The following is a 13,658-nucleotide window of genomic DNA, read 5'->3' as shown; positions in this document are numbered from 1 at the left end:
TTAGATTTATTGACCAAGTTAAATTTAGGAATTAAATTCAGATTTGCTAACCGCATAAGACAGCCATAACTTGCGTGACAAAACTGTGAATGCCATAAATCTGACTCATCAGAAATATCAACAAAATTCACTAGTTTATTACACACATCATGTAGAGATAAGCGGAACAAACCTCCGCAATCATATCCTTTACCAACAAAGGATCCATGTTTCGACACAACACATTTGTTCGATTCAAGGACAACTCTATAACCATCTCGACATAGCATAGAAGCACTAACAAGATTTTTCTTGATTGAGGACACATGTTGCACGCTCTTCAATGGCACCGTCATCCCCGAAGTAAACTTCAGAATGACTGTACCAACACCAAGAACATGAGCACGCGACCCATTTCCCATCAACAAGGCGCCAGACCTCCCGACCTGGTAAGTGGCAAACAAGGAAACATCAGCACACACATGTATATTTGCACCACTATCCATCCACCACTCAGGTGAATTACAAACTGAAAGAACATATGGCAAAGAATTACCATACCCAGATGTTCCTACAGTCTCAGTGGTTACAACATTAGCTAATTTCTTCCCTTGGAAGAACTTGCAATCTAGGCACTCACTTGCCCAGTGTTCCTCACTGCCACAAACAAAGCAGCCTCCCTTCTTCTTATTGTTGGTAGTTTTCTTGAATTGAGTGGACTGATTGGGCTTATGGTTGTTCTCTTTCTTTTTCTGGTTTTTCTTCTAGTTAAACTTGTGGAAGTTCTTCTGCACCACATTGGCAGTAGAAGGCCCAACACTTTTCCCATTATCCTTTGCTCTCGCCCTCTCCTCAACATCAAGAGTACCAATGAGTTCCTCAACATTGAACTCTTGCCTCTTGTGTTTGAGAGAAGTAGCAAATTCCTTCCAAGAAGGTGGTAACTTGGCGATAATACCGCCAGCCACAAACTTGTCGGGTAGGGGACAAGGGAAAAGTTCAAGTTCCTTAGCCAGTGCTTGAATCTCATGAGCTTGTTCCACTACAGAACGGTTCTCAACCATCTTGTAGTCATACAACTGCTCCATAAGATACAGCTCAGTACCAACGTCAGTAACTCCAAACTTAGCCACAAGAGCATCCCATAACTCTTTTCCGCTTGGAAGAATTATGTAGCTTTTCTGGAATTTTGGATCAAGTGCGCTAATCACTGCACCTCGAAAGAGGTTTTCATCAGCCTTAAACTTAGCCTCATCCTCAGGAGACAAGTTTGCAGGCTTGCCCTTAGCGGCATGATAACATGACATAGCAGTTAGCCACAATTCCATCTTAGCTTTCCAGATCAAGAAGTTTTTACCATCAAAAGGATCAGGTTTCAACACGGCAGCAAAACCTCTGACAGAAAAATGCCTATAATTAGGTTTTTGGATTGTTAGATTATTAGGCAATTTCCATGTCATTTTAATTCCATAAATTAACAATATGATGATGACATATATAATATTACTGATAAATATAAATATGACATGAATCATAATTGCGACATGTAACCATGATCCATAAAGCATATCAAATATCAAAGCATAGCATGTTATATAATTTTATGTAATAGCACCAAACATGATATAACTATCGAAACAGATAAATAGATGTACTGAAATAAAAAAATAGATACTAGCGAAACAACAGAACTGTAGAACAGAGGCATATACGCAGAACTTAAACATAATAGGAACAGACAACATATATCTTCTGAAACAACTAAACAGACCTACTGAAACAGGTATGACACAACTATTGAACCTGCACGACAGAGCTACTGAAACAAACAGAAACAGAATGACGTAAAACTGAGGGAAGACCTGAGACTTGCGCATTCAGATTTCTAGAACTTTGTCCTTCCTCGATCGCCATGGAGTAGAGAAAAAGGTGAAGACGATGAACCAATCACCGGGAAGGAAAATACGGCGACCGGCAACACCAAGAGACCTCCGGGAAGAAGATGAACAGCAGCAATGGAGTTGGGCAGTCGCGTAGACGCTCCCCAAAAACCTAATTGCCGATTCCTCATGCAAGGTCTCAAACGGCAAGGGCTCCGGAGGCACCTGCCCTCTCGATCCTCCGTGCGCGCGGAGTTACGAGATGGGGATTCCTACTTTGCAACGAACTGTGATCCTGAGTATTCTCACTTGTTGTACCAAGGAGATGAGTCTCCTATTTATCCTTGTGGCTGAAGAGGAGAGGAGGGGAAGGGACTCCCTTGCTGGCGGCTGAGGAGACGGGCATCTGAAAGGGTTTTCACGCGGAGTTGAAACTCCCTCAATTAATTATCGAAACACCCGCAGATAATGAGTTGAAACTCCCACATAATTGAGTTGAAACTCCCGTACCATCAGCCAGCCACTCCAACCCTTGGACTTACTCCTATTTGGTACAATATATATATTGTCCATAATTACACACCACAGAGTTTATTGATTTATTAAATCTAAATGGGTCTAACCGAGGGCCGTGCACAAGGGCGTGCAGGCTGTTCGACGGTACAGGGCCTTAAATATTTGGGGGCCCAGAATTAGAATTTATTAATAATTAATATTTAATATTTTGTGCTAGCTTTTTTGTGTAGAGTTCACGATAAATGTCTGTATCAGCTATAAAATTGCTATATTATTTCTTCTTATTTGGCACCATATAGTTTCATCTAAGTCGTTTGTCCGTCAGTCTGACTATCTTGATCCAACTTGCTGACTCACGTCTTCATTGACAATGGACACTAGAAGAAGGTGTGTTGGCAAGTGCCAAATTATATATTATTGTGTCATGGATCCATAAAAAAATTAAGATAATTGGTACTTCGAGGCTAGAAACCAACAAGTACCCTAATTCTCTTAGACATGTCTATAATTCACGGCTTGCATAGAAAATATTCTTAATTACTCAGTGCAATAAATTAGTGCTACATAATACTGCATATGATTATTGTTCTATTTTTTCTAGATAAATTGAGCCTATTTTAGAGGTTAGAACAGGGCCTTATTTTTTGGCGACACGGCCCTGGTCTAACCCATAATAAATCCACCAGATTTCTGTATTCCAAACATGCGTGCAATAAAAAGAAAGAAAGAAGAATGAGACCCAATAGACTCAATATATATACAACTTTAAACCACATACCTCAAACTATAGTCCAGTCAATCAAAAGAAAGAAAGAAGAATGAGACCCAATAGACTCAATATATATACAACTTAAAACCACATACCTCAAACTATAGTCCAGGGCCGTGCACAAGGGCGTGCAGGCTGTTCGACGGTACAAGGCCTTAAATTTTTGGGGGCCTAGAATTAGAATTTATTAATAATTAATATTTAATATTTTGTGCTAGCTTTTTTGTGTAGAGTTCACGATAAATGCCTGTATCAGCTATAAAATTGCTATATTATTTCTTCTTATTTGGCACCATATAGTTTCATCTAAGTCGTTTGTCCGTCAGTCTGACTATCTTGATCCAACTTGCTGACTCACGTCTTCATTGACAATGGACACTAGAAGAAGGTGTGTTGGCAAGTGCCAAATTATATATTATTGTGTCATGGATCCATAAAAAAATTAAGATAATTGGTACTTCGAGGCTAGAAACCAACAAGTACCCTAATTCTCTTAGACATGTCTATAATTCACGGCTTGCGTAGAAAATATTCTTAATTACTCAGTGCGATAAATTAGTGCTACATAATACTGCATATGATTATTGTTCTATTTTTTCTAGATAAATTGAGCCTATTTTAGAGGTTAGAACAGGGCCTTATTTTTTGGCGGCACGGCCCTGCTATAGTCCAACTACTAAGAAATAGCTTGACATGCATGGTTGCCTCTATTTTCTGGTGCCATGAAGTGAAATATGGGCAAATCCTTCAAAACTCTGACATATCCTCCAACAAAAGAAGGTGATGGACATTGCATCTAAAGCATCTCACATGTCTCGTCGGCTGTCTGATAACATGACTTACAATCACAAATGATGACTAACACTACGTGAAAAAAGCACTAAGAGAACGCCACCCCCTTCCACTGTAGGGGCGGCTGGCTTTGGAGCCGCCCTTACAGTGGCTCGAGCGGGCCCCAACTGGTCACCCGCCCCTACAGTGGCCACTGTAAGGGCGGCTAGTGTTATCAGCCGCCCTTACAGTGGTAGGTCACAGTAAGGGCGGCTCAATCACTAGCCGCCCCTACAGTGGTTTTAGATAAAATTGACCAAATGAGACACTAAATGATCTCAAATGAAAAACTTTTGAATACTAAGATTGTATAACTCATCAAGATCTACATTTATAGTTTATTTTTGCATTTGAGAAAGTGTTAGTAAACACTAGTCATAGGGTGGCTCAATCCCCAGCCGCTCCTACACTGGTTTTGGACAAACTTGGTCAAATGAGGCACTAAATAACCTCAAATGAAAAAAATTAAATACAAAGGTGTTAGACTCATCAAGATCTACATTTGATACAAATTTTGTATTCATGACTTTTGTATTTGAGACAATCTAGGGTTCAGTCAAAGTGTCTTTAAAAAATCCATTATTTACAACTACACTTTCCTAAAACTTTGTCAAATATAAAAATGGCCTATGTATCAAATGTAGATCTTGATGAGTGGAGCAATCTTGATATTTATTACTTTTTGAGTTGAGACCATATAGGATTTCAAAAGCTAGCATGTAGGTGTGAAATTTTCAAAATTCAAAATTTGAGTGGTTCAAACTTTGTCAAATGAAAAGTTGACCAATACACCAAATGTAGATCTTGATGAGTTTGATATTATTTGTATTCATTACTTTTATAGTTGAGATGATCTATGGTCAAGTCAAAGTGTATTTTTGTTAAAATCTAAGATTTGACTTGGTCAAATTTGGTCAAATGAGACACTAAATGACCTCAATTGAAAAAAGTTTTGAATACAAAGATGTTATAACTCATCAAGATCTAAATTTTATACACAGTTCATTTTACCATTTATAAAATTTTTAGTAAACTCTAGTCACATATTTTAAAAATCCAAGACGTGATTTGGTCAAACTTGGTCAAATAAGGCACTAAATGACCTCAAATGAAAAACTTTTGAATACAAGGGTGTTAGAACTTAGCAAGATCTACATTTGATACATAGCTGATTTTTGCATTTGAGAAAGTGTTAGTAAATGCTAGTCATAAAGTCTTGAATTTCACATAGACTTTATGAAACCATATGTGAGACTTGTGAATTTAGAACTATAATTTGCTAACACTTTGTCAAATGCAAAAATGAACTATGTATGAAATGTAGATCTTAACAAATGGACAAATCTTGGTATTCATGACCCATTTGATGACTTCAAATGAAAAACTTTTGAATACAAAGTTGTTAGAGATCATCAAGATCTACATTTGATATATATTGTCCATTTTCCATTTGGATAATTTTGAGCTAATCCTAAGCACATTTCTTTAAAATCCAAGACGGGTTTTGGTCAAACTTGGTCAAATGACAAACTAAATTACTTAAAATGAAAAAATTTTGAATACAAAGTTGTTAGAGATCATCAATATCTACATTTGATATATAGTCCATTTTTCCATTTGAGAAAGTTTAAGTTAACAATAGCCACCAAATCTTGAATCTCACACAAACTATATGAAATTATATGTGTCAATTGTGCATTTTCAACTACACCTTCCCAAAACTTTGTCAAATGCAAAAATGGTCTATATATTAAATGTATATTCTGATGAGTGGAACAATATTGGTATTCATGACTTTTCCATTTGAGACCATCTAGGGTTCCGAAACCGCTGTGTGGCTATGAATTCTCTCAAAATTCAAAATTCAGTGGTTCAAACTTTTCCAAATGAAACGTTGTCCATTAGACTAAATGTAGAACTTGATGAGTGTAACAAACTTTGTATTCATGACTTTTCCATTTGGGACCATCTAGGGTTCGGTCAAAGGGTGTTTTTGTAAAAACTAATGCTTTGACTTTGGTCAAACTTGGTCAAATGACCCATTTGATGACTTCAAATGAAAAACTTTTGAATACAAAGTTGTTAGAGATCATCAATATCTACATTTGATATATAGTCCATTTTTCCATTTGAGAAAGTTTAAATTAACAATAGCCACCAAATCTTGAATCTCACACAAACTATATGAAACTATATGTGTCAATTGTGCATTTTCAAGTACACCTTCCCAAAACTTTGTCACATGCAAAAATGGTCTATATATTAAATGTATATTTTGATGATTGGAACAATATTGGTATTCATGACTTTTCCATTTGAGACCATCTAGGGTTCCGAAACCGCTGCGTGGCTATGAATTCTCTCAAAATTCAAAATTCAGTGGTTCAAGATTTTCCAAATGAAAAGTTGTCCATTAGACTAAATGTAGAACTTGATGAGTGTAACAAACTTTGTATTCATGACTTTTCCATTTGGGACCATCTAGGGTTCGGTCAAAGGGTGTTTTTGTAAAAACCAATGCTTTGACTTTGGTCAAACTTGGTCAAATGACCCATTTGATGACTTCAAATGAAAACAAATTGAATACAAAGTTGTTAGAGATCATCAAGATCTACATTTGATATATTGTCCATTTTTCCATTTGGATAATTTTGAGACAATCCTAAGCACATTTCTTTAAAATCCAAGACGGGTTTTGGTCAAACTTGGTCAAATGACAAACTAAATTACTTAAAATGAAAAATTTTTGAATACCAAGTTGTTAGATATCATCAAGATCTAAACTTTTTATATACATAATTTTTCCATTTGAGAAAGTTTAAGTTAACAATAGCCACCAAATCTTGAATCTCACACAAACTATATGAAACTATATGTGTCAATTGTGCATTTTCAAGTACACCTTCCCAAAACTTTATCAAATGCAAAAATGGTCTATATATTAAATGTATATTTTGATGAGTGAAACAATATTGGTATTCATGACTTTTCCATTTGAGACCATCTAGGGTTCTGAAACCGCTGCGTGGCTATGAATTCTCTCAAAATTCAAAATTCAGTGGTTCAAACTTTTCCAAATGAAAAGTTGTCCATTAGACTAAATGTAGAACTTGATGAGTGTAACAAACTTTGTATTCATGACTTTTCCATTTGGGACCATCTAGGGTTCGGTCAAAGGGTGTGTTCGTCAAGATATATATTTTTATATGATAAATAGATTTTTTATTTGATGAAAACTATAGCATTCCGAGTAATAAATAAGAAAAATAAAAAGTTTAACGTCAATATGATGTGAAAATAGATTTCCAGGTTATTGGATATAGTTTTTGTAAATTTATTAGAATAATATATTTTTGCATTAACAAAATACTAAACATTCCTTACAAAATTATTGCAAATTAAAAAAAATACAGTAAGATATTTAAGGTCAAAATTTTTTATGGGAAGCTTATACACCCACATTATGATCCCATACCAATTCTTAGAATTTTTAGACCACTTTATGATATTATTAAGTTTTTTATCGGAATCGCCAAAATAGTAGTTTTAGTAATGTTTAGCAAAACACTTAGTTTTTCATCGATTTTCGAGATGTGAGCAAAATAGACATGTGTTCTTACCTATACATTATTTTCTAATTTTTTAACATTGTTAGATAGGACACGTAGTTCAAGTTGCAGTGATTTTCCAAAAGCGTGCAGAAATTCATTTAAACTATAGGAAATAATAAATCAGTTCTAAAAATTGTGAAACTACTACAAATAGACATATATGCAGTCTATTTTATTTAAAAAGTATTTTAGGTATATGAACACAATTGGAATAGAGTGTTTACTTCACAAGTTTGTCTAGTAATCAAACAATGCTTAAATAAAATCTCGATAATCAGGAAATAAAACAACTTAAATGTTTAAGGCCTAGTAGCCTGGGCTTGGGCCACACATACACAGCAGGCCACATAAATCTGCCAGCACCGCTAAATCTGAACCGTCCAATTCTAATCGACGGCCATGGTTACAGCATGCGGGATAAAACTCTCCACCGTTAGGTCACCAAAACCCTAAAACTTCATATCTCGCGCATCCACCTTCTGTCCTCCTTTGCCGTCGGCGCCGCCACTACCCCCATCTCCCAGACCATCACGCCGCTCAGGCCCATCGCACCCTCCCCAGCTTGTGTAGTCTCCATGTTGCACCTCTCATTGGTCCCAATTGGGGACCTCTCTGTGCCCGCGCGAGGCGACGATGGCCTGGGAGTCGTCGGCCTAGGCCAAAGGCGGCACGTGGAGGTCACAGCACCAGCGCCCAAGGTCGATGCGCGGAGGTTGCGACCCCGGCGGCTGAGGGTGTCGCACACGGATGTCGCGGCCCCAACGGCCGAGGGCGGCTTGCTGAGGTCATGGTCCCAGCGGTCGATGGTGGTGCATGGAGGTCGTGGCCCAGTGAGGAGTTGTCGTCGTTGCACATCTATCTCCGTTGAGCCCTCAGCACGGTGAATGTCCTTTCTCTGTCTTCCTCCGTTGTGTATTTTTTCCCCTCCACTTATAAATGCACTAAGTTACTTGCTACTTGTGACGAGTTAAATAAACTTGGTGCTGAATTGATCCTTGCAGATCTTAAGGCCTGAAGTGTTCTTAGTTTCTTAGTTTCTACAATGTTATTTCTTGAATTGAGGTGTCTATGTCTTCAGTTATTTTTGGAAAGCTATATCAGGAAGGGATGAATAAGCTTGGTAGATTAGTTTTCTTAACGTTGATTTGGTGCTCAAACTGAAAGTTTTAGATGACTTATAGTATGTTCAGAAAAAACTAGGTGCTGAACTGGTTGGGATGCAATGTGCTCTGACATTTCTTTTAGGATTTTATTTGATCTTGCTCTTGCTTTCGTTGGATTGCCCCATGTAGGATCTTATTTTATACTGAAAATTCATGATCTCACTGCACATATAGATGATGCATGATGATATTTTAAATATATGTGCAGGCATTATTTATTAACAGCACGAATTTGCAATTCAATTATATGTGTAGCATTCTACCTTCGGGCCTACACTATGCTTCTTTACGAGGGAAAAAACTCCCCAATCTTTTGTACTTAATTATTTTTGTAGTTACTATTGTAGTTGTAGATGAACACAAGTATCCAAGTCTAAGAACCAAGAATCTAGTATAACTAGCAAATGAGTATCCAATAATTATCTTGAATTACTATGTTCTTTAATCAATCCGTTTCAAGTTGTGTGTTTTTGTATTTTTATTTTTCATACTGCATACTTTTCATTTGGTGTTTTATTATTGCTTATGTCTTGCTTTTTTCTAACAAGTATTTATCATACTATATTTTCCTTTTGTTGCTTCTTTGTTGTGGACAGATTGCCGAATGTGGCTAAGCGTGACCTTCATCTTAATTGGAATGGTTTTTTTCTCAAACAATGATAACATTTGATTCTAGATGGAAGCATTGACCATGGTAATTGTGCTGGCACTGGTAAGGCTCACCTGCTCCTCCTGGTAGGCGCTTTTTTCATCCTCTTAGGAATTCTTCATTTTTAATTGCTATATACTACTTCATAGAAATTGGGTTGTAAGCATTTTTTAGTTAGAATGGACTGTAAGCTGTGAAGCCCCTGATTAGTGGAATTACTTGTCTATATTTATTGGTCCAATAATTGATATTTTACTAAAACAAAGTATTGTTCACTGAGCATATTTAGTTAGTTCTGAACTTTTGATCTAGTTCTCCTGTCCATCTTATCATGTGTCATTGCAGGGGACCTATACAACAGGAAAGTGAGGCTCGTAGGTTGTTGTGTGGCATACACCACCGTGAGTCTGTGCCGCTGACCCATCTTTGCAAACTTGGGAGGCTAGAGAACAGGACCCAACCATTTCCTCAACATAAATGGTGTTTCATGACATAGGAGTTAGTAATACCTCTACCACTTTAGAAACTATTATTGACTTGTGTGTTATAATATATAGTCTTCATGTAAGGGTGAATGAGAAATGCACTTGTTATATTCTTATGGAAATGTTAATGTCAATATAATGCATGGTTGGGCTCAATAACAAAATTTCTATATGCATGTCATGTGTCAACTGAGTATATTGATTGGATTTCTTTTGCATATATTAGTACATGGTTTGATACTAGGACGATTTGTAGAAACATTTCCGAACCAGTAACCTGGTTTGATACTATGATGATTTGTAGCTTGATGGTGTTACTAACATTTAGATAAGAAAATAAATGGCATAATCATTATGATATCATTTGGCAGGTAGTACTGGATGTATATCCATGTAGAGGTCTAACAACAAACCAGCGCCTGGTATTTCACCACTTCCTGTGTGCTTGCTATTTTTTAACACATGTTTCTGTGAGGTATACTTACTGGATTCGTAAGTTTCTGTTAATTGCTTTCCTCTCACTGTTTCTCTGCATAATGAATATATTTTGCTAATTGCCTTATACTAAAATTAATTAGAATGCACTTGTACTTGGTTCTTGTTCAGAACAATATATTTCATCCTTGCAACCTAGTTTTGATTTTTAAGAGAAGTTTTCATTTTGAAGAGAGAATTGTGTACTGCCAGCAAGATTTGGTCGCTGGAGATCTATTGTTAAGTTTTCATTTCTTTGCATCTTTGTAAACACAGGAAGCCAAAGATCCGCTGTTGCTAGAGCTGAGACACATGTAGGACGAGGACACTATCGATCTTCTACAAGCGTGAGCTTGTAAGGCAAGGATCTTATTTCTTGCTCTTCGGTGATGGATTTTGATTGCAATTCTAGCTAGCTAGTATATTAGATTTCTTCATGGATTTTTAGATATGTAGAAAGAGTGGAACTTGTGGATTTGACAAACTTGTGGAACTTGTGATGATAGAACTTTTAAATTTGTAAAATTGATGATGTAACTTGAATTTGATGTTTGTGATGCGATGTGGTTAGATTTAATACTATATATATGCTATGTTGTCTGTCCTATTTGATTATTGTAATTTTTATTTTTTTTTTGTTGAAAATTAACTGTAAGGGCGGCTCTAGATTGAGCCGTCCTTACAAATGAAGACAATAGGGGCGGCTAGAACACCAGCCGCCCTTACTAATGCTCACAGTAAGGGCGGCTGGAAACACCAGCCGCTCTTACAGTGGTCACCAGTAAGAGCGGTTAGTGTTCCCAGCCGCCCTTACAGTGGACCACTGTAAGGGCGGCTGGTGTTGAACCGCCCTTACAGTGAAATTCACTGTAAGAGCGTTTGCATAAGGGCGGCTAGGCCAACCGCCATTACAGAGCTTATTTAGCCGCCCCTATTGTGCCTCACTGTAGTAGTGTAAAACAACTGATGAACGACATTCATTTGAGCACTCATAGTCTTGTTCTTCTCACAAAGTTCATCAAACTAGAGCCTCTCTTCTCCTAGAATATAGGACAACTAGCTGCACAGCCAAAGAGAACTCCACCATGTCGGCAAGGCATTCTAGGTCCACCGACAATAACGCCGCACATAGTAGGTCGTCCAAAGTAGCACTTCCAATGAAAATGAGACATGAGATGCCACCGCTGCTTGTCAAGTTAGAGCAAAGTTGACATGTGACGCATCCAAATAGTCCATAGCTAAAGCCAACTAAATTTTAGGTGAAGGCCAAAATGTATACAATCTCATTAGCCGTTTGCACCTAGCTAAAACCAACTAATGGAGTAGTATATACGGTACAAAGTCTTCAATTAGCTGGTGCATCCAAACATCTTTAGCTAAAGTTTAGCTCTAGCAACTTTAGCTGGGGTGCATCCAAATAGCCCTTAGACAAGAAAGATAAGAAAGCCTGATAATTTGCCATATTCCGTTGTACACTTGTACGCCTGCTTCTTTGTCGCCGATCATGAGTTGCACGGTCTCTACTCTCCAGTCGCCTCCACCACGGTGTGGGCGTGTGGCTCACTTTTGTACCGACACGTCGCTCACTCCTAATTCTCATCGGCTGCGCTGCCGCTGCCGTTGAAGCTAAGTCCTCATTAGCTACTGTACTGGAAAGAAGAAAATATGCAGCAAAAAAAAAAAAGCCAAGGAGAGGCTCCATTTTTGTTGGCATGCTGATTCGCTTGGCAGAAAATTCATGACTGAAAGTACGGTTTACTGATTTTTTGCGAGAGAAAAATACTACTAAATGACTAACAAATTCGACAAATAAGCTCAAGCGAACAGGCTAGACGATACATCAGGTACGGACGTCGATAACATCTTACCTTATGAGCACCTCTAAAGAATTAAGTTGGACAGAACAAATTAAATCTACATTAATCATATGCTTAATGGATATTTTTTTGTTTGCTGTACCACCGATATCTATTCTTTAGAGTACAATACTTTAGACTCTTCTAACATTCTGATTAGGCCCCTTTGGAACTTAGGATTAAAAAAATACAGAAATAGAAAAAACCATAGTAACGAGATAGGAATGCATATGTAAAATAGAGGAATGAAAAATAAAAAAAATTATGGCCAACGAGGACATGTGATCTCTACGGAGAAAAGAATAAGTCAGCGTTTATGGAAAAAAAACAAAAGAAAAAGATCCAAACTAAATAAATTTATCGTGGTTTAGTATTATTAGGAATAGACCTCTGCTCTTTTCTTTCCTATATGGATTTAGATTACGATCATGTCCAACTTACAAGGAGGTATTTATTTGAATTAAAATAGGATTCCTAACTATATTTATGCTGAAAAAAATAGAAAAAAATTGTGGCTGGTAAGACACAATCTCTATGGTTAAAAGAAAAAGTCAGCATTTATGAAAAAAATAGAAGAAAAAGATCCAAACTAAAAAAATTTATCGTAGTTTAGTATTAGGCATAGATATCCACTTATTTTTTTTTCTATATGGATTTAGATTACAATCCTTGTCCAACTTACTCGGAGGTAGATAAACAGTAGGCTCAAATTCTGGTTCTTTATTGTTAAGGTAGGTTTAGATATATAGATAAAAATGGTAAAACATAAAAAGATATGTACTATTCCTGTTGTTTTCATGAACATTTGGTAATTTTTTTTCTTTTTGCAACGCACATGTATATTTGCTAGTATAAAATCAGACACAAAAGAAGTTTCATGTTTTAGGTGTCTGCACCTAGGAAATATATGATTAATAAATGAAAAGGACAAAAATTAGTACTTCCTCTAAAATTAAAAGTCATTCTGACTTTTTTATAAATTTTTGTTATATACTCCCTCCATCCCAAATTGTAAGTCATTCCAAGAATCTTAAAGAGTCAAAGCATTTTAAGTTTGACCAAAATTATAGAATGAACTACAAAGATTTATGACATTAAATAGATATAATATGAAAATATAAGTAATAAAAAACCTAATGATATTTAGTTGTTATCATAAATGTTATTATCTTATGATATAAATTTGGTTAAACATGAGGTGGTTTGACTCTCCAAGATTCTTGAAATGACTTATAATTTGAGATGGAGGGAGTATCTAGCAAAAATCTCTGTATTTTTCCTGTATTTTAAAATCGAATATTCGCAATACCCGAATTCCTAAATACCTGAAGTACACTGTCTATTTTTTTTCACAAAAGTCTGTTTTTCCTTCATGAACTTTAAAACAGGGTAAAACACATTCTTTAACTTTTAAAAGCGTTCATCGTACCTCCCCGCCCTGTTAT

The sequence above is a fragment of the Sorghum bicolor genome, chromosome 1 (assembly GCF_000003195.3).
Source record: "Sorghum bicolor cultivar BTx623 chromosome 1, Sorghum_bicolor_NCBIv3, whole genome shotgun sequence".
NCBI lineage: Eukaryota > Viridiplantae > Streptophyta > Magnoliopsida > Poales > Poaceae > Sorghum > Sorghum bicolor.
The sequence above is the reverse complement of the archived record's forward strand: the minus strand, read 5'-3'. Positions refer to the sequence as shown.